General features: G+C 45.6%; 1 protein-coding gene across 1 annotated transcript in view; it reads right to left on the reverse strand.

Moving 5' to 3' along the window:
* Positions 1 to 24,457, reverse strand: part of STK4 (serine/threonine kinase 4) — a 254,462-nt gene that overhangs the window by 211,425 nt on the left and 18,580 nt on the right. The gene's annotated exons all lie outside the window — the stretch shown is intronic.

The following is a 24,457-nucleotide window of genomic DNA, read 5'->3' on the forward strand; positions in this document are numbered from 1 at the left end:
GTCCAGTATTTCAACAGGTCTCCCTCACTAATTTCTGCTAAGCAGCCGGTTCGCTGGCATCAGTGCACCAAAATAAAGATGAATAACAATCCATAATTCTCACTGCGGTGACGGAAAGGCAATGCAAGGAATAAAAAATAAACAAACTTTAAAAAAAAAACACAATACATCAGCGATCGTAATTGTATATAGTGATGAAGCTTCAACTAGAAGTACCAGGCAGGTGAATGGACAAGTAAAGCAATGGTGTACTCTTAAGACGTTTTTGGAAGGGAATCCTTCTGTTAAGGACAGAAGCCATCACCCACCAGTTGGTGACACGCCTCTCCTCACGCCGGTAACATCAGCCACTAGCATGGGCAACACCCCGCCTTATCAGTAGACCTCTTATATTCAATGATAAAGGGCCTATGACGATTCGGTATAGTGGAGGGTAACTTTAATAAACGGTGTAGGAGAATGGGAATAATTCAAACCTTGCAAGCGGTCAACATGTTTCAGTCCCCAGTTTATTTATTCGGAGGTGCTATGAGCTTTCTTGAGATCCAAGGCTGTAATTCTCTGAATGAAGAGCTCAATTAGGCTGTGTAGTGTTAAAGGAAAAAACAAGTAATCCTAGGGCATGTCAGTTGCTGGTCATAAATCATTAGGAAACTGGATGTCCCAGCCACGCCCTATGCATGTGGAACCAATATAGAGGGCCTGCTATTGCTGTTCTCCTCCTCGATTTAGGTTGAATTTCCGAGGAACAGCCAGCCTCCTATATTTGTTCCTCAGGCATAGGCCATTGAGGAAGGTCCCTAAGATGAAGCATGCTTCTAATTGCGAGTGAGGGTTTCCTTTCTTAAAAGAAGGGATTCCTTTTCAAATTCTCCTATGATGACGCTGTTGCTCCACTACTTCATTCACCTGCCAGGTACTCATGTTTGACATTGTATGAATAGTGGACATCCCTAGTGTGTTTTTTCCCCCAAGTCTACTCTTATCGTATATACGTTGAAGAAGAACCTGATGCAAGGCCATTCTTTCCACTTGCATCCTCTCCATCAAATGACAACTTTTTCAATGCAATTTCATATTCATGGAAGCCTAAACTATTGTATCCCACTCACAAATCTCAACCCCAACTAAGTCACATCATTCTTAACATCACTACTATTGCACCCCATTCATAGATACCATATAAGGAGACCCACAATAGCTATAGGAGTTAGAGAATTAAAGTAGGGATTTTAAGTGGGACACCTCTACATTCTGCTTTTTTTTACTAATGATGAGTCTTAAAACCCTTTTCATATTCATTTACAATCTGCTTGATAAAGAATATTACCCAGAAAAACACAAGTGATGTAGGAGGCCTTGTCCTCAGTGCCACAACCAATTTTTGTGCTCTAACAATTTACAAGATGGTTGAAGTTAACACACTCTTAAAGTTAAGATAAACTGAGTGAACAAATGGTAGTGAAGCACTTGTGACAAGCAGGTATGTGTACACCAGCATTATATAAAAACAGGTTGCAATGATCCTTTTGACATCGTATTGAATTTTGAATGTAGTAGACTATTATGAGATCGGAGACATTCCAATGGGGACATTTAATGCAATTTGCATAATTATTTTTAAGATGTGTATCAGAGGTGGGGGTTACTAACAAGGGTGGTTTCAGACATTGGTATTCACTTTATGGCAGAAGAAATGGGGAAATGTTTATGTAGGGGTGGTGTGAAACACAAATGGGTTACATAATCCCATACTGAAGCAAACCATAAGGAAGAGAGGCTGAATGGTGTACTAGAATATACCCATGTAGCGGTGATGTTGATTTGTATCGATTAGGAAAACTAGTCACAGCGTTATGTCCAGCTTAGATTCATTAAGGGCAACAAGGATCATGAGCAGGGTAAAAAACTGCTTAGGAAGTTCAAAGGATATCAAAAGAAGAATAAAGCCTTGTGAGGTGTGGGCTTTCGGCAGCCGTGTAAAAAAAGTATCATGGTGATTTTGAACAGGTTTATGAAAGACGTAGTTAATTTTTAATAGTTATCCTAAGTGGTTGGAACCCAAGAAGTCAGTCATACGTGGAATTATTCTGTGCATTAGTGTGACATTTATTGCATCTGAATGATGGGACTCAGGGAATGAAAGGGCTCAAGCTGAGAGGGATGTGAATAATGGGTGCTTACGGGGGTTTGGGAGTCAGTTGATGAGGAGCATGCAATGTAAGGTAGGTTTGTAGAGCGCCCTTTGTCACTTGTGAGGGTATCCAGGTGCTTAAAACAATGGTGAGCGATTATTTGAATGGAACTGGCAGTAGTGCATTGGGTTGCCACACTAGGCCTGGAAGGGATGTCTCTTATTTAGGCCTATACACTGTGAGCATGAGCTGTGCAAAGGTGCCACTAAAAGGGCAGCATTGGTTTACTAGGGAGCTAAGAGGGAGGACACAATACAGCTTTAGCTTGATGCTAAAAAGGAGAAATTTGAACACCTGCAGTAAAGTGTCCCGAAGTACCCAGGGCAGCACCATTTGCCAGCTTATATCCATGGCCAACCTGTCCATAGGATATTTGGAAGGTGTTGGTTAGTTGGTGAAGCGGTAAAAAGCAGATAGGTGAGCCTTGTATTATGAGCTTTTCTGAATCGATGTGTGCATTTACCTGTATGTTATGTGTTCCTTATGTAGTGGATTAGCAAGTGAGCCATGGGCCTAATGCAAGAAAGGAAAATACGCATTGGTAAAGACAATCAATGTTGTCTTTAGAAGGTGGGTGCCAACCTATTGGGTTTGCCAATGCTTGTGCTAATTGGTGCCATTCCACTAAGGTAGTCAGCCATGCTGCAACAGTAGAAACCAAAAGGGCCACTGTTACACACCGCAACCATCCTGGAATGGTGCCAGGTTCTGGAGATGTATACCTAATGAATGCCCCTGCCCCCCTTAAGGTAAAGGGAGGAACTATCTGGGAAACAGAGAGGGAGAAAAACCACAACAACATGAGCGACAAATAGGTGTGTGAATTAAGAAAGAGGAAAACGAACACAACTTACACCACACGACCAATCACAGTATAGAAACCATCCATTTGTGGTCTTAAATATGGATCTACCACTGTTAAACGGGAAATGAGCCCAGACCAAGGAAGTGAGTGCCTAATCAGTCTCCAGTAAGTGGTCTATTGTTCACAAGATCCTCAGTTTCCACAGGCCCGTTTTCGATTGTTCCCGGCCCCCATGAGCCTGATGCTTCATGGTCTGACTTTGCCTAACCTGCCGCCTGACAAATGTGTATACATCCCTGACCACGCTCTATGCCCTGTGATTCCTTCTTAACCCTCAGCCTCTTCAACCCAAATCAGAACATCGCTCAGAGGAGCATCTGTACATCTTGCTTCAAGAAGTGCAACCTCATTTCGCCAAAGGAGCCATAGCGAGGGTTCCAACCCCAGTAATAGGAACTGAATGCTAATCCTCCTATTTCTTCATCCAAAGAAGTATGGAGGTCAGTTTTTGATGCAATTTCCAAGATGCACAAAATAGCCACTGAAATCCACCAGGATTCAAGGACATGGACTTTGACTGGATGGCTAAGGAATATGTTTACTGTATGGGGCTGGAAATTACTGTCAGCTCTATGTATATTTGCTGCGATTCTTTTAATGTCTTGCCTATGTATTCAATGTGGCCCGATGCTCTGTTCCCTTTGTATTTCTATCTGTACCTCGTGTATACCGACTAAACAAAATGCTAAGAATGTAAATGCCCGCCTAGCAATGGACCAGGAAATTAATAAACTCATGAGAATAGATGCAAATGATATCTTCCATGTACCTTCCAAATCATAGAGATGTCTTCAGCTAATGCTAAAAGGGCAATCTGCGGAAATCGAAAATAGTTGGCATTAGCATGAGCTGAAGCCATCTTTCTTTGTGGCATCCATTGTGTCAACTAGGTAATTCTTCAGTCTTCACTGTTGCTTGCCTTTCCATTCTGCTTGTGTCATCAGCTTTAGTTAACTCCTTCTGTACTGAGCCAAAGCAATGTATGAGAAAATGCCTGTAGCTGCTGAATGCACCTGGCTAAAGATGTAACTGTCGATCACTCTTTGCTACTGTAAGCAGTTCTGTTCCCCCTCCCACTTTACTAACTAAGTGATCTCCATCTGCCCATGGTTGTCGGTAGTTATTCCTGTGTATGCTTGTACCTTCTATTTGTAACTATATACTTACCAGTGCAGATAATTCAGTATATAAGCACCATGGTCTGTGTATTCAAGCCACTACCTCCTGGAACACTTGAGGGTGTTGTATGGACATGGTTTCACTCATGAGTGAATACATGGGTTATTTTGAATTTCAGCTTCAGTGTCAATCTCTACTTTGTTGGTCTAAGGACCCGTGGACAAGATAAGGGTGAACCCTGCACTGGTGTGCCCCTTAAAAAGGCCAATTTCCACAATAGGTTGTGGCTTAAACCCAAAGTCAGTTCCAAAAGAAAATATGTGAGAAAAGCTAAAGCTACTATTGACAATACATTATGCACCAGTGGATATCTGGCCATGTTCCCATGTTAAATAGATGCAATACAGTGGTATACACGCATTCTAAGTAATGAGGATGTTTATAACATGGATGCATGTTTCCAGAAAGTTGCTGAAGATGATGAAGCATTGCAGATTGTACAATAATGTAGGGGTGTTCCACTTAGATGTGATTTATCTCACACTGGAGTTGTAAGCATGGCTCTAAGGTTGTATGGCACTTTACCCATCTCATGCATGTATTTAGCGTATTTTACTAAACTATAGAAGGTTGTCCATAGTCAACCTCTCGACTTCAAATTGTGAGTCATCTGAAGTATTTAAGAGATAATTCCATTAAGGAGAATAGAAAATTGTCCACAGGTGTATTGTGCTGAATAACTTTAAGTCTACAAACCTTATAGGATTGTGTCACAATGACTGCATGACATCACTGATGTAGTTTGGGACATCCTAATGTCATCAGTGTCATTTAATGTCATGAGTGATGTTAATATGTGAGTTCATAGGTAATGTTCAAGTTATAGTTAGCTCAGTAAACCATAAATGGTAAATTTCAGTTTTTTGTTTTTTTAAACATTAGTTTTTGTGTTATTTTATCACGCAACTATAATGTCAGTTTAACATTTGTTTTTTCAATGAGTTTCTATGGTTTTTTTGTTTCACACAAGGTCGGAGGCCAAACCTCCAGAGCGATCGGTCAAAGGCCACAAGCAGCGGAGGCGTCCTCTGGCGGATGGGAGCAGGCCCTGCAGCCAACATGCCACTGCATGGCCTTGCACCTGGTGGAATGGGCCCTTAAGAGGCTGCTTTTTGACCAGTGAGTAGCATATCTTGATGCAGAGAACTAACCAACATGAAAAAGTCATTTTCTGCACTGCCTTACCATTCTTTGTCCCAGAGAACCCTGCAAAGAGCGGATCGTCCACTCAATGGAGTGATGTAAAAGATTAAAGCTCCTTTTTCGAGTGGTGAGGCAAAGCAATGAAGGTTGAGGGAATGATTGATAGCCCAATGTGAAAAGCAGGCACAGTGCAAAAAAAGGGCGCATTGGTCTTCAGCACCACTTTGTTTGGGGAAAGGATAGTGTAAGGCAGATGCACCCAGAGAATTTGGAAGTTCAATAAGGAGACAAGCCAAAGTCACCACACCCAGAAACACCATCTGTAGAGTTAGGAGGCGTATCGTACAGTTATGCATAGGTTCAAATGGCATGCACATGAGGAAATGAGTGCAAAATTAAGATCCCATTGTGGCATTACAAAAGGTTTCGGGACAAATGAACCAACCATTTTAGAAACCTCTTCACCACAGGTGATTTGAATAAGGAAAGCTAGTCTAATAAATGCAAAAAGGCCAACAAATAACCTTTGAATGTGCCCAATGCAAGTCATTGCTGTGCCAGGGATAGAACAAATAAGATACAACAGTTTGGCCATTAACGTGTTGGTACTGCAGATGCAACACCAGACTACACGCTTGTCCCAACAACCGGCGTAGTTAGACTTTGTAGGGGGATGCCTGAAAGTAAACATGATATACATATCTTTGGGAGTAAGATCGAATGCAGTCAACTGTTGAAACTCACTCTCCACACAGGGAAGTACAGATTGTGCAGGTTTAGATGCAGACTCTGCCCTGCTGCTAGGACAGGAAATCGCCCGAAGAGTTAGCCTCATCGGAGGACAGATGCCTCTACCCAGAAGTTCTGGGTATCACATTCTTCTTAAGGAATCTGGAGTTACTAGGATGACTTGGGACCGGTTGTTCTTGATCACCTTCAAGACATGTGGACGGAGATGCAGTAACAGAACGCATACAGAAGTCCTGTGCTCCACTCTACCTGGAATGCATCCCTGAGAGCAAGTACTCCTGGAAATTGCAGGGCATAAACTTTTAGACATTGTGCGTTCTCGTCAGTGTCGAAAACCTCTAACCACGGGTTCTCCCCATTTCTGGGAGATTCTCTTGGACGCCAGGAGAATAGCCTGCAACTCCAACAGGTTGCTCTGGAACAGGCCTCTGTCAGAGACCAGAGTCTGCCTTCTCCACCTCTACCAGATGACGTCCTCATTGCAGCAGTGGCACGTTTGTAACCACCGTCAGCTCTGAGTGGGCAGGAAGAGTTCTGCTGCCGGTCCATTTGCTGTTGAGCCACCACTGCAGGATCTCTCACTCTCCTCCAAAACCTGGATGGAATCCAACAGGTTCCCCTAGTGCTGGGCCCTCTGAGACTTCAGGTTCCATTGCGGAGCCCACATAGGCTTCCTGTGAGAATTGATGAGCAGTCTGCAGGATACCAACAGGCCCAGGAGCCTCTGAGCCACTCTCAACGAGACCAAGGAACGAACCTGAAAAGAGGAATCATAGCCCAAATATCCTGGTCTCATGGTACACTGAAGGACTGAAACTGAACTATATCTAGGATAGCTTCAATGAAATGGAGCCTCTGCAAAGGAGTCAGGTGAGACTTTGGCACATTGATAGTGAACCCCAATAAGGTCAGGAGGTTTGCAGTCGTCTGGAGGTGGGCTATGATTGACTGTGGCGAGCCTGCCTTCAACAGCCAGTTGTTGAGGTAGGAGAACACTGAAATCCTCAACCTCTAAAGGTGTGCTGCAAACACAGTCATGAACAACTAGGGCACTGGTGAGGCCAAAAGGGCGCATGTCAACCTGAAAATGCTCCTGGCCAACCTTGAACCGCAAGTAGTGACTGTGGGACTGCAGGATGGGTACATGAAAGTAAGAATCCTGCAAGTTCAAAGCCACCATCACACACCTGGATCCATAGAAGACAGAACCTGGGCTAGTGCGAGTGTCTTGAGTTTGTCCTTCCGCAAGAAGGCGGTCAGAGGGTAAGGATCTAAAATAATAACGAAGGCCTCCATACTTCTTTGGACGAAGAAATAGGAGGAGTAACATTCAGTGCCTATTACTGGGGTTGGAACCCTCTCTATGGCTCCTTTGGCCAAATGAGCTTGTACTTCTTGGAGCAAGATGTACAGATGCTCCTCTGAAAAATGTTCTGATTTGGGTTGAAGAGGCTGAGGGTTGAAAAGGAATCACAGGGCATAGAGCCACTGGACATCTGAAGGACCCACCTGTATTATATTCGGTTACCTTTGGAGTAAATATCTGATCCTGCCTCCCACAGGTTTGTCATGTGTCACTAGGGCCACTATAGGTGTGGCAGGGTATACTCAGACATGAGTCCCTTTCTCACTGCTCCATCAGGATTCAAGCAAGCCGGGCCGAAGAGGCTGAAATGCCAGAAACCGGTCCCCGGTAGCTTGTCTCCTTTCTGGTGAAGAATTGGCTTGGTAGTTTGGTCTGCCCTGTTCCCATGATGCACTGGGCCAGGGACAGACTAATTTGCATATAGCCAGGTTCTGAGCTGGGATGGGGCAGTGAGATAAATAACGGTGATGGATCAAGCCCTGATCTTTGGACTGGGTAAGAGTGGTCTGCTTAATTCAGACACTCTGTTCATCACCACCCCCTTTTCTGTATCGTTTTTGGCCACTATAGGTGTGGCAGGGTATACTCAGACATGAGTCCCTTTCTCACTGCTCCATCAGGATTCAAGCAAGCCGGGCCGAAGAGGCTGAAATGCCAGAAACCGGTCCCCGGTAGCTTGTCTCCTTTCTGGTGAAGAATTGGCTTGGTAGTTTGGTCTGCCCTGTTCCCATGATGCACTGGGCCAGGGACAGACTAATTTGCATATAGCCAGGTTCTGAGCTGGGATGGGGCAGTGAGATAAATAACGGTGATGGATCAAGCCCTGATCTTTGGACTGGGTAAGAGTGGTCTGCTTAATTCAGACACTCTGTTCATCACCACCCCCTTTTCTGTATCGTTTTTGGCCACTATAGGTGTGGCAGGGTATACTCAGACATGAGTCCCTTTCTCACTGCTCCATCAGGATTCAAGCAAGCCGGGCCGAAGAGGCTGAAATGCCAGAAACCGGTCCCCGGTAGCTTGTCTCCTTTCTGGTGAAGAATTGGCTTGGTAGTTTGGTCTGCCCTGTTCCCATGATGCACTGGGCCAGGGACAGACTAATTTGCATATAGCCAGGTTCTGAGCTGGGATGGGGCAGTGAGATAAATAACGGTGATGGATCAAGCCCTGATCTTTGGACTGGGTAAGAGTGGTCTGCTTAATTCAGACACTCTGTTCATCACCACCCCCTTTTCTGTATCGTTTTTGGCCACTATAGGTGTGGCAGGGTATACTCAGACATGAGTCCCTTTCTCACTGCTCCATCAGGATTCAAGCAAGCCGGGCCGAAGAGGCTGAAATGCCAGAAACCGGTCCCCGGTAGCTTGTCTCCTTTCTGGTGAAGAATTGGCTTGGTAGTTTGGTCTGCCCTGTTCCCATGATGCACTGGGCCAGGGACAGACTAATTTGCATATAGCCAGGTTCTGAGCTGGGATGGGGCAGTGAGATAAATAACGGTGATGGATCAAGCCCTGATCTTTGGACTGGGTAAGAGTGGTCTGCTTAATTCAGACACTCTGTTCATCACCACCCCCTTTTCTGTATCACTAGGGACAAACTATAACAATTTGGATGTTGTTGCTGTAGGGCAGGTGACTGAGCATTTTGTGGCTTGGATGTTGTATTCTCGATTACCATCCCCAACCAAGAAAGGACTGGGGAACTAGTTATGGCCCAGCATCTTTAAAGCATTCGAACGCTGAATCAACTTTCTCACCACACAGACGAGATGCATTGAATGGCCTGTCAATCAAAGAGGCTTGCAGGTCTGCGTAGAAACCTATGGATCTCTTTCAAGCATGCCACTGGAGCACCACAAAAGTTTCAACTGCTCTCTGCAAGCAGTCAGTAGTGTCCAGTCAAAAGCAGATGAGGTACTTTGTGGCTTCGATGTTTTGAGCCATTTGGCCCGAAATTCCTTGGGGACTGCCAACAAGATCTTGCCAACAATGTTCCATAAACCATTGGTATATCAACCCAGCAAACAGGTGGTCCTGACTGACCAGAAGGCTAGACTGGCTGAGGAAAACATCTGCTTCCTAAACCCTTCAATTCGTTTTGACTCTGTCTGGAATCATGGGAATTGAACTGGGGTTCGTCAATCTGGTAGAAACTTGAACAAAACTTTCTATGTAGGGTATGGGGTCAAGAAATCAGGGTCTCCTGGCGCCAACCTGTGGCATCAGGCAAACTGCCTATTCACTGGTGGACAGGAACAAGGCTTAGACCAGGTGCCCATCATAGTGTCAGTCAAGGCATCCTTAGTTGGAAGTATGGATTCTTATGAAGTCTGTCCCGGTTGCAAAACTTCTTTTACTTGCGTTAGTTTTGATTTACATAGCTGGCGCTTGCAAATCTAATACCTCCGCTGCCCGTCTCACTACCAAGACAAAGGAGGCCCTCTCCTCCCTTGATGGTTCAGGGAAGAACGCAAGCCAATGTCAGGGGAAGAGTCCAATACACTGCCCTCCAGCGAGTCCATGTTCAAATTGTCATTATCACAGTGTTAGGGAAAACAATCAGACTCATCTCCATTGTCATCCCCAAATCGGTGTTGCTTCTGATCAGAGTCTGAACTGAAAAGCTTTTGGAGCGGTGGGGTGCATCTCCAAGCTGAAGGCATGGTTCATGTGAATCGGATTGAACAGGGGTGGGTGTGTTAGTGCGGACTGAGAAGAAACCTCGGCCAGGGACAAGATGAATTTAGCTTGGAATCGGATAGGAATAAAGGAACAGGGTCTTTCTACAGCAGCATCAATAACAATATCCATGTTAAAGAGACTGGTGTGGATTTTTATGCTTGATTGGAAGTTGGCTCCAGTGTTGAAGCAGAACCCGTGGTGGGTTCAGGAGGCCCAGACAGCGCTGAGAGCAGACACACTAGTGGTCGCAAAACTGGAGGCCTATGGGGGCCTTGGGGCCCAAAGGCGTTCGAAATCGAGCTGAAAGGATGCAAAGCATTACCAAAATGGGCTCTCTATAGGCCTAAGTCTGTTTCAACTGCGTCCATGAACCCTAAAACTCATGATGCATCAGAATCCGTTACAGTATCAGCTCCTCAGAGCTGGACCAAGAGCAAAACCGCAAGACATACGGTCGTCCTCACGACATCTCAGGCTGAGAGTGGCAGGAATGGGGCAAATCCTGCTTGGCCTTCTTGTATTTCCAATTCAACTTTGATTTACACCATGACAACGTCCTGTAGCAGGAACAGGCCCTGCGTCCTTGACTTCAATCGGGACCTCAGATACTTCTTTCAGTGTTCAGCGCCATTCAGCTTCGCTTCCCTGGATCGACTTCAAGGGAATAAGGACACAATCATTGTGGGACTTGGAGTAGAGCACCAAACAGTAGAGACACACCTAGTGGGTATCGGTCACAGATATTTCCTTGTGACATTCCCTACACGCTTAAACCCTGTATTATTAGGAGGGGACATGGTTCCTTTGACACTGAAAATAATTCTGGGAAAAATAAACCAACTGATGAGGAAAAACTTGGGCAGGAGCTCTAGATCCATTTATGAAGGCAAAGAAAGGAACTGAAATCGATGCACAGAGGTGGTGCTTATATGTGACTCAATTGTCACAGAGGGCAGAATGAAGTCAACAAGAAGGTGCATGGTACCATCGACCACCATCTAGGAGCAATGATGTATAAATGTTATAGATCCAGCATTGAGTCGGAGAACATTCTAAAATTGAGAAATCTTCGGTTAGGAGTACTCATAAGAAAGGATTACCCACTTAAAGACTTCAGATGACATTTCAAGTATATAAGTCGACATGTATGCATTTGCTACTAAAAAGACACCTTCTGTCAGACCCTATGGACGACCCTCCATAGTTTAGTAAAATACATTACGCACATTCCTGCGATGAGCACAATGGCATACAACATAAGAGCCATGCTTAGAACATCAGTGTTTAGATAATTCACTTCTTAGTAGGACCCCCTACATCCAACATTATTCGACAATCTACAATGCCTCAAAATCTTCTGTGAACTTCAGGAAATAAACCTTCACACCGTTGTCTACACCATTATACTACAAATAAATAACATTTGTATGCAACAGATAGCCACGGATGGATAATCTATTGTCAACAGACAATTTGGCTTTTCTTACATATTTTTGGGGATAAACTTTGGATTTAAGCCTCAACCTCCTTTCAAACATACCTTTGCAACCCACAAAAGGGGCACTAAGCCTATACCTATACCATATTTAACACGGCGTGATACTTGCAGCCCATATTTGTAAACTGTGCACCATAAAACTTTCAACATACACAATAACACTTACTTCCAAGACTTAAGCCATTTGCATTCAATGGACCCACCTATGCTGTATAGGACTATGGTGTTATCAGTGATGTCATCTGTGTTATCAGTGATGTTATCAACAATGTCATATGATATGCCATCAGTAAGCTCATCAATTATGTCATTTAACACGACATAAGCGATGTAATATGCGAGTCCATAGGTAGTGCATGGTGGGGCCGCAAGTTCTAGTTAGTTCAATAAACTAATTGGTGAATTACATTTTGGGGTTTTTCAACGTTACTTTTTTTATCTTATAAAATGTCACTTTAGTCTTTGTTTTTTTTCACTGAATATATATATATGGCCGTGGGGCAGGGGCAGCATTCTCGTCTTCTCCGAAAGGATCAGGAGACAGAGGAAGCTTCGGAGGGAAACTTCTTCCATGCCGCCTAAGCACGCTTTCACCGGGCGAAAATGCACGCAGATTTAACCTTTCAATCCTACTGAAGGAATGATAAAAAAGAAATGCAATTCAGCAGCGGAAACAAACCTACTTAAGGACTACAAACTCACCTCGTTTGGACTGTATATACCAGCATGCCGCTGGATGTTTGTCATAATGTCACGCCCACTGGGGGCGTTTTTTCATCAATAAAAGGTTGGAAAACTACGAGGTATGAGTAATTGCTTCCCCTGTGCATAATCCATGAGGAAGGGGCGGAACAGCCTTGAAACGCGTCGGATCTGGGGTTAATCTAATGAAAGGCAATCTGTTGGCTTCAGCAAGACTGTATAACCAGATGGTGGGTGTCAGCGTTAGAGTGCCCTGCCCAAAGCTCGAGGGCTATTGCTCAGATATATATATATATAAAAATAAGTAATTTTTATCTAAACCAAACAAGACCAAAACGACAAAAATCCACAATACTGTAATCAAAATGTAATCCGTAGAAAGTAAAAACTGCTCTGTCCATAGCAAACTATGGATGCAACACTTTGAACACAAAGTACCTTGGATGCGTCACAGTCACAAAGAAAAACAGCCACAGGGAAGGTGATGCGACGGTTCCTTACACCCAGGGAAGGTGATGCGTCGGTTTCTTACTCCACAGGAAGTGATGCGTCGGTTCCTTAACGAAGGGGAGGTGATGCGTCAGTTTCTTACTGAAGGAGAGGTATGTGTTGGTTTCTTACTGCGGCCCCCGTGTTCTTGTAGACTTGGCGCCCAAGTGCGATGTGTTGTGCACCGGAGGCGAGGCGTTGCTTTGTGAGGCTTTGCGTTGTCCAGTGTCGGTGGCTGCGTGGAAAGGCTTTGCTTCACCCGGCGGGACTCGGCATGGCTTTGCGTCACCCGGCGTCAGAGCTGGGGGGCTGTGCGACAAGTCTTCGCGTCGCCCAGCAGGACTCAGTGCGGTTTCACATCGCCCGGCATAGGTTCATAGGGGCTTTGCACGGTTTTGCGATGCTTCGTGCTGGTTCTTGCAGAGAGCAGTTGCAAAACCCACTTCTGTGGCCTTTTGACTGCAGGAGGCACCTCAGGCAAGGGTAGGACTCACGGATGACAGAGTCCAGCAGCACCAGCAGAATTGCAAGAAGTCTTTTGTGTCCCTGAGACTTCTTAATAGGAGGCAAGCTCTATTTGAAGCCCTTGGAGAAAACTTTAACAACAGAATGATGAAAGCACAGTCCAGTCCTTTCCCTGCTCAAGACAGAAGCAACCACTGCAGGCCAACCCCAACAGCACAGAGGCAGTACTCCTCCTCCAGCTTTCCCGGTTCCTCTTCCTGGCAGTTTCCTTAGTTCAGCAGTAATCCAAATCTCTCGGGTTTGGCCCTTACTTTTTATAGCACAAATTCCTTTGTTCTCTGGTGGCAGAGAAGCTCTTTGTCCAGCCAAAACCAGTTCTGTCCTCTCTGGTGCAGCTTCCTGGCAAGAGATGGAGACAGCATTGTCCAAGGCAGACATGGCCTATTCAGGTGCAAGGGAACTCTCCTACCACCACTGTGAATGCAGATCAGGTCTATTCAGGTGCTAGTGAAAACTCCTCCCCTACTCTGAATGCAGCCTAGGTCTATTCAGCCCAGCCCTGACTCATTCAGGATAGCAAGGCCGCACATCAACCCCCCCCCGTTCCCCTCCAGTTGGCTGCCTGAGAGAATGCACATCCCCAGCCCCTGTCATTCAAAGCCAGACAGTCAATACACAACCTAGCAGAGTTACACTGGATGGTTAGGCAAGAAAAAAACTTTTTTCTAAAAGTGGTATTTTCAAACCCAGAATGTAAAAATGCCTCTCACTAAAAGATGCATCCTAACATTCTGAGTTTAGCTATATCAAACTTTATTTTCCTATCTTGTTCCCTTGGGCAGTAATGCTCATAAGATGTTATAAGCAAACTCCCCATTCTAATCCTATGGTGACAGATAGCCGTACAATAATGAAAATAAGAAATTGGCAGAATTTCACTATCAGGACATGCCACACACATCAGGGCATGTCCTACCTTTCACAGACACTGCACCCTGCCCACAGGGGTACCTTGGGCCTACCTTAGGGGTGACTGACATGTAAGAAAAGGGAAGGTTAGGGCCTGGCAAGGGGGTGCACTTGCCAGGTCGACATGGCAGTACTAGACTGCACACAGGCACTGCAATGGCAGGCGTGAGACCTTGTTGCAAAACTGCTTGTGTGGGTGGCACAATTAGTGCTGCAAGCCCACTAGCAGCATTTGGTTAACAGTCCCTGGGCACACATGGTGCACTGTATTAGGGACTTAATGGTAACCCAAATAACCAAATCATGGAAACACAAATACATTAACACAATTTACAGGGAGAGCATATGCACTTTGGCACTGATCAGCAGTGGTAAATAGGCCAGAGTCATAAAACCAACAAAAACAGGGTCCAAAGCAGGAGGCCAAAAAGGAAAAAGTCTAGGGATAAATCCGCTGGACAAGCCAGGTCTAACAGGAACGTTATAGTTAGGTTCAAGTTTCACTCGCACAAAACCAGTGACCAATCTAACCATCTCTCAGCAATCCCACTGTGTGGGGCTTACTAGAGGTAACAGGAGGTGTTGAGGACCGTCAGCAGCCAAGGGAACTACATCCCCGGACGAACATCCCGCCAGGAGGCGTGTTTGCAGAGTGGTGAAGAAAGGGGGCGGGCCATCAGCAAGTTTGCAGCTTTTTCCCCCCTACTTTCTAAGAAGGTGGGCGCATGCATGGCCTGCCTTCCCTGGACCCTTTTGGCCCTGGGGACCCCATCGCCCTGAGTTTGACTCTTATGTTTTTTTATAGAAGGCCAGGCTATTTTGGCTCCAGGGAACCTCCTCCCTCGGGCCTGCCCCTTTTTTTGTTTATATATAAGAAAAAGAGAGAGTGGGCCTTGCAACCCTCCTACCAGATCATTTTGGCCATTTTTTATAGGTATTAAAATTGAAGTTCATTGAAACCTTGTGATTGTTTCTGGATTGATACGGAGTATCTGGTTATCGATTTCACTAAATGTATCTGGATTTAAGAAACAATAAAATAAGTGCTCCGTTGCGTGATGTGAAAATTCAGACCTCACAGTAGAGATCTTATGTTCTGGATATTTGAAAATAAAAAATAAAACCATAGAAACATGGCAGATAGATGGAGCAAAAGGGAAGAATTGGTGAAAGAAATGATTGAAAGCAATAAAGCTGGAAATAAGACATCATTGAACTTTGGCACAGCAGGGCCCAGTCAAGTTGCCACCCCCGAAAAAGTATTAAAAGACTTGGAGCAAGCAGGCATAATGAAGATCAACAAGTGATGGGAGAGTACCACGCTTCAAAAATATATTGAATGCAATCGAATCCCAAGGGGCTTATGGATTTTTGTTCTTCCAACGCTAAATGACATGGATCCGGATCTACTGAAGAAGTGGCAAATAGATACCACAGATTGTTCAACGAAACTTATGAAAACATTAATAACACATAAAAAAACGGAGATTAGCAGTGCCTTCAGAAAAGATTAAGGAATTGGAAAAACTCTTGGAGAATTATAAGAGCACAGGTGAAGGAACCAAAGCATTTGAGAATCTGGAGAAGAAATGGAAAAAACATGAAAATTTAAAAAAAGAAACAAAACTGACGAGGCAGGGGGAGTATATAGGTTTGCATGATGTTTCGATGCCTTGTACAACAGACAAGCTACGGTTCAGGCATAAAAAGATAAGGCTATAGTTCCTTCAAGTGCCGAAAACTCTGAAGTCAGTTCGGGGGATAAGGGCCCCATAACAGGTCGCCAGACATAAGACTTTTCAGTAGAAATGCGCTTGTTTCAAATGACGCCCAGAATGCGGGGCAAGACAATGACGTACATAGAAAAAAACAATCGTCCCCCACCCAGTAGGTCGGTACTCCGCCATCTGTACTCCGCGCTCAATTGAGCTCAAATGAGCGCGGAGTACCGACGGAGAGAGCAGCGCCTCCATCCTGAGCTGTCGCCAGGTTGAGGTGGAGTCCCTTACCCAGCAGTAGTGGGTAAAGTTACCTTACGAAGCAGATGAACCATGAACATGTCTGGTTTACGTATGCTTTTTAGGTCTCGCTGAGCCAGCGCATGCGCTGCTCTTCGAGAAATTTAGTGTTCGAGTTTTCAAAGTGCTGCCACAGACTTGTGGTGGCCTAGCGCTTGCGTTCACGTGAGCGTGCACGTGCGCAGCCACCATGTGGGTTTCTGTCAAGGCTCATTAAGCCTTGCGTGCCTCAATGAGCTTGCACTTTCGTGCTTGTTTTCCATCTACTTGTTTTGGATTTGATTAAATTCAAGTCCTAGAGATGCGATTAAACTCTCTGTTGCCTTTTCTCCTGTCCGTCTCTGTCAACAGCGGCGCTGATTGTTGAAGGCTGCTCAAATAATGTAATTTACAGCTTTATAATCAGTTTTCGCTTCACAGGCTCAGAACGATGTCGCTTTCTGATTAGTGAAAGATGCAGCTTCATTCCTCATGACCACTTCAAAAGCCAATGCATTTGTAAATAGCCATTTGTTCGTGATTGCAACCTGCAAACTTGTCTTTGTTTCATTAATCCAGCCGTGTCATTAAGTCAGGGATGTGGGCTGAATCCGGTATCGGGGAGCAAATGTTGGTGTCTTTGTAAATAGTTCCATGCGACTGCAGGACACGCGCTGGGATATAAGTCCTGCAGCTGTCTCTCCGTTGCCTATTCTCCTGTCCATCTCTGTCAACATTGTTGAAGGCTGCTGATTGTTCTGGATAATAGGAGGTAGGACATGATAAATGCACCCTTTTTAAAACCCAAGGTCGCCATCCTGCTTCATCTCGCATCGACGATGTCTCTCGTGTTTCATTTTCCAAGACTCCAGCCAGCTGTTTACGTAAACATCCAAGCATCATTGCTGCACTACACATCAATAGCCAGTAACCAACCAAATGTTTTTGTTTGCCAACTCCTGTGCTTGACATAGTGTGCCACATCATGGCTGGTGTTCATGTGTCTGTTAGTGCAGCCAAATACATCACACAACACCAAACGCATGCGTCAAAAACAAGCCATACCAATTGGCTTTATGAATGCTTGATAACACTGATTTTTATTCAACATTAAATCAGTAAGTAATCGCTCCCATTCTTCCTTTCACATTACTTTCCTCTAGTCTACAATCGCTCTCTGTTACGCCCTTTCTGGCACACATCTCCTTCTAAGTCCCTCAACTGCATGCCTCACATGTCATATCCTTCCTCTCCAGCGCTGCTGTTTCACTTTCTCCTTCTGCATGTGTATTCCTTTCATCTCCTACACTTCTCAATGCATTCTCACTATCTCACACACACGCTCGTGCGCTGCATTGTATTTTCTAAGGTGCTGTCAATATTTCAACAGTTGTGTACCACCTTCATTCACTTCTTCATAGAATGCAATTGACACATATGTGGCCATACCCCTGTGCACTCTGCAGAGAGGCCAAAAATTGGATGAGCATATAGTTTTAGCACGTCTATTACACAGTGACAGACACTGTGGGAAATCAACTGTCTTCAGCCTTGGCAACTGGGTCTGAAATCATTTCCTGTCATGAACGTTTGTTCAAATCATAAACACACACCAAGACACCTGGATGTGACTCAGTTTGCTGTACGCTCCATTGTAAGATTACCTGCTACATGAAAACAAGCATTGGCATAGCCAATAGGTCTCGCTTTTGGGACCTTGAAGTATTTAGTTATGCATTTCCATATCCTTGGTACAACATCAACTGTTGCAGGGCTAAACACTTACAAGGTCCCAAAGGCAAGACCTATTGGCTATGCCAATGCTTGTTTGTTTATTCACCTGAGCACTTAAGCAGCAGGATCCACATAGGTCCTGACGAAAGTCTTGCCCGACTGAGGGGCATTCCGGCTGAAACATGCTGACCACCACCTTCCACCATACAAATGTGGTTTAAATCCATACCGCTGGTGCACTGTTTTTAATCCTGGCAGTGGGTGCACCTCAATAAATCATAGATTTTGCGCTCGCTAGCTAGTTTTATTCTCACTCTCCTCACAGTATACATTTTCTTTGTGCTGCGCACTCGCTCACACTATTTTGTGCATCAAATGTGGATTTAGAATATCCTGATAGAGTAGATACCTAAAACATCCCTGAGCTCCTCCCTCTCAGTGAGGGGGTTTTAGCCTTCAAAGGAACTACGTTTTTTCTTTGAGAGGAGAATCCCATATGACAAAGCATGTCACATTTGGTGAGTGAGGGATTTCGTCCTGATAAGGGAATTTCCCACAGCTAGGTCTGTGCGCTATAGTCTGTGGCTTTTCAGTATTTCTTCACCACACAATAGCTTTTCTTCGACTTTCTATTTAAAATAGACCCAAAGATTTTACATTGTTTTTGTCTGATACTATTGGGGATATAATCCTTTGCAAGTCTTTAAAATGTCCCTAGGACCCTCCTGCTTTAAACCTTTTGTTGTGTTAGTCATCAAGGCTTCACCACAATTTAGCTTTGAACAAGCTAGGATCCTTAGAGACCGACTATGTCCATTTCTCCAAGACAAAAAAGATGTGAAAACCTTTTTTCAACAACCAAAGGGCTTCTACACCTGCTCCAATTGATTAGTATGTAAACTGGGAATGTCCAAAATAAAGGATGCATCTATCAATGGACACCCTTATCAGATTTGGGATTTCATCAATTGCTAGAGTACCAACGTTATCTATTTTATTTCCTGTCCTTGCAATCAACACTACATAGGAACTACTATTAGATCCCTGAATACAAGGCTTCAGGAACAGTATGGTAATGTCCACAAAAATGATGTGAAACAACCATTGGTAGTACTCTTGAAAAATACCATCCACACTATCACAACTTCTCTTTTTGCGGCTTGAAGAAATTGAAAACAGCATGCCCGCGGTGGAAACTTAGAATTGAAACTAAGACAAGAGAGTGCTCTTATGATCCGATTTGAAACAGAGGCTAAAAGGCCTAAACAAAGACTCTGAATGGCACTACTGACTCTGAAATGTAACCCCTTCGCTGCGGCGGCTATTCCGCCGCAGCGTTAAGTGGGAGGCGGGGCCGCGCGGCGGTCCCATGCTCTTGACGGAACCGCTCCGTCACGGCTCGCGGGTGAGCTGTGCTTGTGACGGAACGATTCCGTCACGGCCCAGCCCGCCTAATAGAACCTTCAGCATAGGCGTGGAATTCGCGCCACGCAGGCGCGGCGAGCGGCCCGTGACGGAACCGTTCCGTCACCAGCACAGCCCACCCGAGGCTCATGACGGAACGGTTCCGTCACGAGCATGGGAGGGGTTAAATGGACTGATACACGACCTTGAATTGTATCTAGCACCAAGCCAGACACATGCTATCTAGCCCCAAGGGACACTATGGATGTTTCCGACAATGCCTGACATGGCTATCACTGGGCTGATTTTAGTCCAATGGAATTGGACAACATAACATCTGGCAAGACTTCCCACGTCTAAAAATGACAATATAGACCTGGACATCTACTACACCCATGAGAAATCTACTGACAATGATCTCTTTTCACCTTTGCTTCGCTCTTATGAATTTTGCGCTTTACTTTTCAACCTTATCGTATGTTTTTCTATACTGGCTCGAAAAGCCAAATGCCTGAATGTATTTTGGAAACAATAATGGCGTTCTTTGAAGCATTCTCCGACGTCCGTTTCACCGATTTTAAACGCATTTTCTACCTCTTTCCTTCCTCTCTACTGAATTGGTAAGCAAAATGCCTGAAGGATATCTGGAAACAATAATGGCATTCTTGGAGGCATTCTTTAACCCTCGTTTTACTGATTACACTTATTTTCCTACCTCGGTCCTCATCCTACCGTCCTTTTCGAAAGCAGAATGATGAACGGAAACATGGTTTGCTTAAATATGACAATTCACATCTCTAATCCTTCTGCACATCTAAAAGAATTACCTTATTAATTTTATATTTTTATCTGCTGTTATCTCCACTGTGAAGTCCAATCACATGAAAAAGATAAGATCACGGCCCATTAATTCAAAATGAAACAGAAGATTAGGTATTGCGTCAACATTTTTATAGTTTGACAAATAATTACTAAACATGTAAACTGAGTAAAACCTACATACAATCTGTACGCAATATTAACAAATACATGCCAATACGTGTATTTGGTTGCAAACGACACCATTCATATATGTGCTCGGTTCTTTCCTCACACAAGGACTTGCGCTTGCTTGTCCTTTCTTTAATAAACATGGCGCTTACAAAATATGCCGACCACCACCAGCACAGACCTGTGGCGAGGGATTTGTCCTGGGGCGAGACACAAGCCGATTAACTTATCTTGTAAGTGTTACAGCATATGCTTGTACTTGGCGCTTCCACTAGTATTTAATACGCGCATGAGAACTGTTAACCGGAAAAGGTCCAGTTGATCAGCAATGGATCTGTAACTTTTTGGTCGTTTTTTTCACACACAGTGAAAATCTTTCTTTACCCAATTGCACATGTGACACCGAGGTCGCCCAACTAGTGTGGTAGCGCTCTAGTGTTCCGTCCCCGGAACAGGAAGCGAGGGGACAGGAAACGGAAGGCGGCCATATTGTTTGCCTGGCGCCGACCGTGCAAGCAGCAAGGTCCCGGCGCTCCGGAATAAAGAACCTTCTATACTTACCCTGTGTGTGTGAGGTATTTACAACTCTATAATGGCGACGAGGTTTGGGATTTAAAACCCAAGACCACACACACGCGACGTCATCGCGAGTGCACGCGCACCGCGTGGGGGGCAGGCACAGACATCCGGAGCGCGGCAGAGGAGCCGCAGCGCCGCAGGATTGGCGCGAAACGCTGCCGGCAACCCATGGAACTACAGCAGCACACAGGTCTGCAATCTGTACAAAGGGGATAAAATCGGCCCCACGAAGCAGCAACCACGGAGGACAGAGAGAACCTCTGGGCATCTGGGGGGCACCCAGACAAAGTGCACGAAGGTACCGAGAAGATTAGACCACGGTGGTCATTGGCAGGTGACCAAGCACCCTGGCAGACCAACGAACACTGGCGGAAACACCGGGCTCCTCGCACCACGAAGAAGGAGACAACCGACAGGCAGAGTTGGACCCCACAAAGAGAGGACCAGGGGAAGAAAGTGACGAAGAGTACAGGGAGGAAGACGAAGAGGAACAAGACGCTCCAGGGAGTCCGACCAGGCGGACGATCACCACAGCAGGGGACAGACGGAACGCGCCAGCGATGGCATCCCAGAGCACGTCCCTCACCCAACTGGTGCCATTTCTGACAAAAAGTGGCGAACCAGAAAGGACATGGGAAGACTGGAAGAGGTACTTCCTTAACTATCTGGAAGCACTGGAAAAAGAAAGCGACACCCAGTTTTCAAGCAAAAGAAAGAAGAAGATCTTGTTACATAATTTAGGCCCAGAAGGGCTCAGGGTTTATGACACCATTGTCAAAGGAGAGAGAGTTGCCGCGGACACGGAGGTATTTGATCACGCCATCGCCGACCTGGATGCACACTACAGACCGGTGGTGTGCGTCGCCATCGACAGGTTCAACTTCTTCCAGAGGAAGCAAAAGAGCGGTGAGACGGTGGACGAGTACGTCGTGGAAGTTGGCCCTCACGTGCAAATTCGGGGGGCTGCATGATGAACTCATCAGGGACCAGATTATCATGCACACTTCCAGTTCTCACATACAAGAAAAGTTGTGGGTGAATGGAGATGCCCCACTCAAAGAAATTTGGGCGATGGTCAAGAAAGCAGAGTTGTCAAGAAGATGCGCCCAGGCAGCAAAGAAGGACGTCCTGGAATCGCAAGCCGTGTGCAAGGTAATGATGCCTAACAGGAATGACCGTTCAAAGCAGAACGAGACACGGAAGAACCAAGGAGGTGGACGCTCTGACAACTCCACCAGACATCAGACAGACAACAGGTACAACAAAGGAGGTAAACCCCACTGTTACAGGTGTGGTAGCAATGCCCATCTGGGAAATGATAAGGCGTGCCCTGCTTTCAGGGCCAAATGCTCTTACTGCAACATTTTCGGACACTACGAAAAAGTGTGTCGCAGAAAACCCAAGAATGCGATGGTGCGGTTTGTAGACCAAGGACAGAGGGAAGAGACAAGCGACCAAGAGGACACAGTTGAGGAAGAGGAATTCCTTTACATTGATGTCCAGGTGCTGGAGATGGATGGATCAAACGCAGATAGACCAAGACTTGACATGCACATTGGAGGAATACCACTGGAGATGATCGCAGACAGTGGGGCGCCCATATCCATCGTTCAAAGGCAAGTTTGGGAAGACAACTCTGCATCAAAGCTCAAAGAGACCCTCCTACCCATGGATGTGAGACCAGTCACATACACTGGACAGAAGATTCCCATGTTGGGATACTGTCCTCATGTTTGAATTCAGGGGCCGCCACGCGAATTGCAAGCTATATGTCGCAGAGAGAGGCCCATCGGTGCTGAGTTGGAAGGACCAAGGAGCGTTGGGGATCCAGCTCAACCCGGGAGGAATCGAAAAAGTCTTACTCATGGACATGGAGGTCAAGGAAGACGTGAAGGCGTGGCAGACGGCGTACCCCAAGGTATTCAATGGCCAGATTGGCGAACTGAGTAAATACACGCACCTCATAAAGCTGAAGGAGGGAGCAGTACCTATAGTGCACAAAGTGAAGAACATCCCCTTCCGCAGTAGAGAAGCGGTGCAAACAGAGCTGGACAGGCTAGAAAGAGAAGGTGTGATCAGAGCGATTGAGAGTGCGGAGTGGCTCTCACCCTTAGTGGTAGCCCAAAAACCTAATGGCAAGGTACGTCTCTGCGTTGACCTCAGAGAGTTGAACAAAAACATCATCATAGACAAATTCCCCCTGCCACACATCAATGAAATGCTGGCGAAGACAAAAGACATCAAATGGTTCTCCACGGTAGACTTGTCATCGGCCTATCATCAAGTGAAGTTACATCCATCGTGCAGCCACCTCACGTCATTTATCACACCATTTGGGTGTTATGAGTTCGTGAGGATGCCCTTCGGCCTGGCTTCAGCCGCGGCTGTTTTCCAAAAGATCATGCACAAACTCCTGAAGGACTTGAAAGATGTCCTTTTCTTTCAGGACGACATTCTGGTGATGGGGAAGTCGAGGCAAGACCACAATGAGAAACTCCACAAAGTTTTAAAAAGACTGCAGGACAACGGGCTGACTGCTGAGTGGTACAAATGCAATTTAGGAGTCCAATCTGTCACGTACCTTGGTCATGAGGTGAGTGGACAAGGAATCACTCCTAAGAAGACAAACATGAAAGCCATTATGGAAGCACCCACTCCAGGGAAGAAAGAAGATGTTCGGTCATTTCTGGGAATGGCCGAGTATTACAGCAAGTTCATTCCCCACTTCGCTACGAAAACGCACTTCATTCGTCAACTGCTCAAGGAAAAGAATAGGTTCCAGTGGGGGAAAGAAGAGCAAACGGAGTTCGACGCACTCAAGCAGGAGATGAGCACTGTCATTCCCCTCAAAGGATTCGACCCGAGTGCAGAGTCCATCCTTACCACGGACGCCAGTGACCGCAGCCTTGGGGCGGTGTTGATGCAGAAGTCAGAATCAGGGGAGCTGTCGACTATCAGTTTCGCCTCCCGGTCGCTGGCCGCCAACAAAGAGAAGTTCAGCGTGGTGGAGAAAGAAATGCTGGCCGTGGTATGGGCGATGGAGAAATTTAGGCAATACTTGTGGGGAGCCAAGTTCCTAGTGAGGACAGACCACAAACCCCTAGTCTGTGTACTGACATCCAGCGGTCATGATCACGCAACACCCAGAATTGCCAAGATGACCCTCAGATTACTAGACTTTGTCTACGATGTAGAACACATTCCGGGACCACAGAACAAAGTTGCAGACTTCCTGAGTAGGGCGGCAGCCATGGAAGACGCAAAGAGCGAAGAGAGACGAGACTGGGAGGGCTATGTGGTGGCCACCATCCAGGATACGGAAGAGGTGATAAGTGCCCAGGACTGGGAAAAAGCATATAAGGAGGACACAGATCTTGAGGCTGTGAAAGGTTATGTTGTCCATGGATGGCCGGAAAAAAGACACTTGAAGGAAGAACTGAAGAGATACTGG

Source organism: Lissotriton helveticus, chromosome 7 (assembly GCF_964261635.1).
Source record: "Lissotriton helveticus chromosome 7, aLisHel1.1, whole genome shotgun sequence".
In the NCBI taxonomy this organism is placed as follows: Eukaryota; Metazoa; Chordata; class Amphibia; order Caudata; family Salamandridae; genus Lissotriton; species Lissotriton helveticus.